Source organism: Carlito syrichta, unplaced genomic scaffold, assembly GCF_000164805.1.
Source record: "Carlito syrichta isolate Samal-C Ts95f unplaced genomic scaffold, Tarsius_syrichta-2.0.1 Scaffold304822, whole genome shotgun sequence".
NCBI classification, from domain to species: domain Eukaryota; kingdom Metazoa; phylum Chordata; class Mammalia; order Primates; family Tarsiidae; genus Carlito; species Carlito syrichta.
The window spans coordinates 37,479-43,374 of NW_007248918.1; the positions used below are offsets into that span (position 1 = coordinate 37,479).

The 5,896-nt window shown below is 34.6% G+C and overlaps 1 pseudogene; it reads left to right on the top strand.

Annotated features, from left to right (window-relative positions):
* The first annotated feature begins 2,650 nt into the window (after window positions 1-2,650).
* Window positions 2,651-3,537, top strand: LOC103263312 (annotated as a pseudogene).
* Window positions 3,538-5,896: the final 2,359 nt, after the last annotated feature.

Sequence of the window (5,896 nt, forward strand, 5' to 3'; positions counted from 1 at the left end):
CATATTATTGAGACAGTATTTTCACAAGTGACCCTAAGGTGGACATCTGTATATCTACAGGACTTGTTTTTGCCAAGTACTTATCTGGATGCCTCACTTCATTAAAAACACAAATAAGGAGGAGTCTTTGCACAATATAGCTCATGAGCACCCTCCTGTCTCTGTCTCTGTCTCTCTCTCTCTCTCTCTCTCTCTCTCTCCTCTCTTATAATCTTGAGAGACAAAGTTTGCTTTTTCACCTTGACATATATTCCACCTTGATATATTGTCAGAAATATGGAGCTATATATAGGTTGGAAATATGAGTCTGTGCTATTTGGCCATGATCTTAAATTACTCAACCTCAAGTTGGAGACCCAAGGAAGGTATATTTTATTACTCCAGCTTATAAGTGAGTGTCTTGGTTGCTTTTTTGTAATTTTAAATACATTGCAACAGCACCCTTCTATATTTCCTTTAGAAGATTACAGAAAGTAACTTTCTCTCCAGTTTGAGTTTGTTATTCAAACAATTCTGTGCCATCAAAAATGTCTTCCCTAGGTCCATAATCATTTTAAGCTATTCTCTATCCATCGTACAAAGGACTTAATCAGGTGGGAGGTATGAACCCAATATATTCATTCAGTAGTCTTGGTAAAATCTGCAGGCATTCTCAGAGAAACTGACACAGAGTAAAGAATGAATGAAGTTTTCAGATAATATTAGAAACTAAAAATACTAGAAACCACTACTACCATATACTCCAAAATGAGCCCTCAGCACTTATGACATGGGATGAACTTAGAAAAATTGTAGCAACAGTAAAAATTGACAGGTTTATATATTATTTTGTTTCTGAGCGCTTTCAGGTTTAGAGGCAAATGATCCCGACTGAATCTGCTCCTGGGAGGACTTTTGTTTGTGTTTTCTGTCTCTCTCATGTTTCATGTGTGCCCTCCTCCTCCCAGGCTTGATCTCAGTTTTTTATCTATGTCAATAACTGATGAATTTATCATTTCAGGTATATATGCAGCATCTAATTGTGGGAATGTCTTGTACATTTGTGCCTGTGGCTTTACTTTCTCATCTACCTGTCTCATTTTAGGTTTTGTTTGAATTTCCCTTGTTTATGTATGCATTATTTCCTCTTAACCAAATAATTCAAAAATGGTACAGGGTATATTAAAGTATGTAATACTCAATATCAAGTTCTATGTCTTTTTTTAATAATTATACATTTATTATTTCATTCAGAACAATTTCAGTTGAAAAGATTAAAAAACACATCTGATTAGTTCAAACATTTTCTAAATGCAAATAAATATTTAAGAAAAATTTAAAAGCATATGAAAGCAGAATTCTCACAACATTCCACAAAAAACTGAACATTGGTATGTTCGGAAGTGTTGAAATCAAGTTATCTTGCCAGGGACTCCAATAGCAAAAGCTCATCAGAAACAATGACCTTTCTTCAGTGTCGTGTTTTTTGTTGTTTTTTTTAAAATAGCAACAATTATAAGTTTATTAACTATAAAACACAACTTAAAGAAAATTGAAGGTAATTTATAAAAAAATAATATTGAAAACAGCACATTCTTCAGAAACACTTCATTGACACAGTAATAGAGAGAAACAACTAAGAAATAGATCAAGATGTGTCAATATGTACCAAAAATCATTAAACTATCTATATATTTTTAATATTCAGATATTTTAATATTAAAAGTTACTTATTTCGATTTATAATTCAGATGTGTTATTTTATTTTATTTTGCAACCTCTGTGGAAAGCAGTGTGGCAATTCCTAAAAGCTCTAAATATCAACCTCCCATATAACCCCGCAAACCCCCTACTGGGAATATACCCTGAAGAACTCAAATCACTCTATAAAAAAAATACCTGCACACGTATGTTTATCGCAGCATTGTTCACAATAGCAAGAACCTGGAAGCAACTATGCTGTCCATCAAAAGAGGACTGGATTTTTAAAAATGTGGTACATATACACGATGGAATACTATGCAGCCATAAAAAAGTACAAAATCATGAATTTCGCAGCAACCTGGATGGAACTAGAGTCTATAATACTGAGTGAACTCTCACAGAAACAAAGATCCAAGTATCACATGTTCTCACTCATATAGTGGACCTTGAACATCCAATGTAATACTATAAGAAAATGACTGACAGTAGTGGGAAACTATGGGGGGGGAGGGAGATGGGATTAATGTTAGTAAATATGTGTTTGGGGATGGGGAAACACCTCTTATCAACAAGGGTGCCTGAACAAAACGTATTTGTATACCTAACCCTTAACTGTACCCCACAATATCACAATAAAAAATATTGATTATAAAAAATAAATAAATAAAAAATAAGTTCTATGTCTTAAATCTCTTTAATAGGTTTGTTGATAAACCTTATATGCTACAAATTAGGATTATAGTAGTATAAAGATTAAATTTTTGAGACCAGCCCATTCAATTGACTATGGCTTAATTTGCAATAAAAAATACATTAACAGAAGCCTCCATATACCAAACCCTCTTAATTTTCACTCTATATCTATTGAATAAAAAACTAACCTGGTTATTTTTATTCCATGCTCTTATTTAGTCTTCCTCTTTTCCCCAGGTATCCCTTCTAGGGTTTTTTGCTATCTTTTGGAAGGATGTTTTATCAGAACAGGAGCACATTTCACCCAGCCACATTTTTCCTAGTTGGAATCCCAGGTCTGGAAAACATCCATGTCTGGATCTCCCTGTCTTTCTTCTCTGTTTATCTTGTTGGTCAGTGCCACCATTCTGCTAGCCATCAAGGCAGAGCAGACCCCCCGGGAGGTTCTACTTCCTGGCCATCCTTTCTACAATTGATTTGGCCCTTTATAGTTTGATGCTCATAAGAGCTTGTGTGGTCCAGATGTTCCTGATCCTTGCTTTTACCGGAGGCTGAGTTCCTGGTGGCCATAACCTTTGACCATTATGTGGCCATCTGTGCTCCACGGCACTACACGACCATCTTGACATCCCAGATGTTGGCAGGCATCAGTTTTTGCGTTGTAATCTGTCCAGTCTTGCTTACACCTCACATGAACTGTCTCATCTACTGCTTACTATTTTCTCAGGTTCATATGATAGCCCATTCCTACTGTGGGCACGTGGGCATTGCAGAATTGTCCCGTGGAAACATCCGCATCAATGCTATCTATGGACTCTTTGTGGTCTCCCTCTTTCTTCTGAACCTGGTCCTTATTGGCATTTCCGATGTTTACATTCTGCGTGCTGTCTTCCGCCTCACATCGCAGGATGCTGAACTAAAAGCCCTAAGCATGTGTGGCTCAATGTTGCCATCCTCTGTGTTTTCTGTATCTCCTCAGTCTTCTCTTTTCTTATCACTGATCACATACCACACTACATTCACATTCTTTTTGCCATACTGTATTTGGTAATCCCACCCTCTTTCAACCCCATTATTTATGGTGTGAGGACCAAACAGACACGACGGAGAGTGCTTCATGTTTTTATTTTAAAAATAGAGACTTTTACCTCCTTTGTTTAATGTTTTGATCCTGCATGGCAAACTGTTGTGTTCTTGCCAGAAAGATTTTTTCTTTGTCTAATTTAGTGATTCCAGGAAATTTGTACTTGCCTCCTTGAAAATTCTAAGATTTGAATAATCTTCACAATAGTTCACATTTAAGGACTAATTTTTATTGTGGAAGTGAGAACTGTTTGAATGATTTCACTTTGAGTGAGAGTGAATAAGTTCAAGCAATGACATTTTCTATTATTACATTTTTATACATGTTTTTTCCCCAAAATATGTAGCAAATATGTTTGTTCCCACAACATCGTATTCAAACTATTATTACTAAGTTTCATTTGTCTTAAATATTATTCTTAATAAAATATATGAGATGTTTGAATTAAGTGATCTACAAGTACTACAGTAATTCAATTCTACTTTTGTTTTTGTTTTTTGTTTTGTTTTATTTTGTTTTGTTTTTTGAGTTGGAGTCTCACTCTGTCGCCCAGACTGGAGTGCAGTGACCGCTCCTGGCCACCGCAGCCTTGACCTCCTGGGCTCCGGCGATCTTTCCACCTCAGCCTTCCAAGGAGCTGGAACTACAGGCATGCGCTACCACACCCGGCTAATTTTTTGATTTATTGTACAGATGAGGTCTCGCTAAGTTGCCCAGGCAGGTCTCGAATACTTTTGTTTTTTATTTCAGAGACAAGAGTTGCTGTCATATACTTTTTTGTCATTTTTAGAGTTTTATCATTTTCAGTTCAATGAATGGAGGTAAATTAGCATTGTAATTAATAAGTAATGTAATTGGTAATGCACTGTGTATCATTTTACAGCCTATTGTTTCACTTATTATTAAGTCTAGAGATCTATTTATATTTATACATATGGGGTATATTCATTTTCCTCTTGTAAATGCGGTAGAATTTTGAATTTGCATCATATTTATCCTTTCCTTTTTAATTATACATATAATCTTTATTACTTTTTAATTTAGGAATGATGTGTCATATTTATGAATTTTTAGTGCATATTTTAAACAATTTTCAAAAATCTACCTTTAGAAGTAGAATTGTTGGAGATAGTAGATTTCTAATAGAATATGTCATATCCTACTTTCTTCTGTAGTATCTCTTTAACACTCTTCCTCATCAAAATTTCTAACAAGCTTTTAAAAAATGTCATTGCACGAGTTTGAGTACATTTGACATACTAACACTTTCACATTAACCCTATTTAACAATTCATTCTCAAATGATAAATTAATTTTGAAACTGAAATCAATACTATGTGCACAGTCTTTTTTTCATTCTCAGATCTAGGACTTTTGCATAGTTGTATTGGAGACCAGCATCTCACTTTATTATTTGTATGTCTGTATGTGTTTCTGTGTCATTTTTACACATAACTCTAATCTGACTGCAATTTAGTTTGGTATCAAATGTAAAGCAAGAAAATATACATGTTCACCCTTCTATTTCTAACCAGTTTTCATAGTGTGACTGATTTAATAACTCTTCATTTACAGAACCGATTTGCTTCTATTCTTTCATCATATTAAATACATACAGGAGACTGCTTTTCACCAGTATAATCTGCATGTGTGATTATTATTAAACCGGTCTCACAATTTTTATCATTACTGAATTATAGTATATTTTAATAATGATTAGAGCCGATCATGCTTCTATGATTTTCTCTCTGCTTATTATTTAAAATGATCTGTAAAAAAGCAATTATTTCTCTATAGTTAAAATTTTCCAGATGATCCACGTAGAATTTTGAGCTAATTTATTCCTTAGTTCATTTGTAATTAATTCAATAAACAATTTATCGATTCTTTAAAATTAATTGAGAATAAATTATACTTCTTACTTGACCAAGCATAGTTGATCAAATGTTCCTTGGTGATTTTATATGGTGGTCACTTACCTAAGTGGGACTAGGTTTCCCAGAACTTTTTCCTGTAAGCTTTTAGTTTAGAGTTGGCCACATGAGAAATATGCATAAGCTATGGAAAAATGTGAAGCAGCAGCCATGATATTCTGTAGTTCGTTATTGTTAACAGGCAGTGACAGATAGACTCAGCCGTACCAGAGCGCTCCAATCTCTCCTCATTTTCCCCTCCTGCATCTTAAGCTTTCCACAGCTACCAGCCCTGCTGACTGATGGTGATCACCACCCAACATTTTACTGCAAATGCACAGAGGTAGTACCCATCAATAACCAACTTCCAAAAATTTCTAAACATACTCTATGATTCCATCCAAGAGGCTGAATATACCTAGTTTTCTGCAAACACTACTCATTCGTGCATATAAAGGGAGGTTGATAAGTTTGTTTTCAGAGCTTTTCTAGCTCCTCATATAATTATGTCTATCTCTGTAAT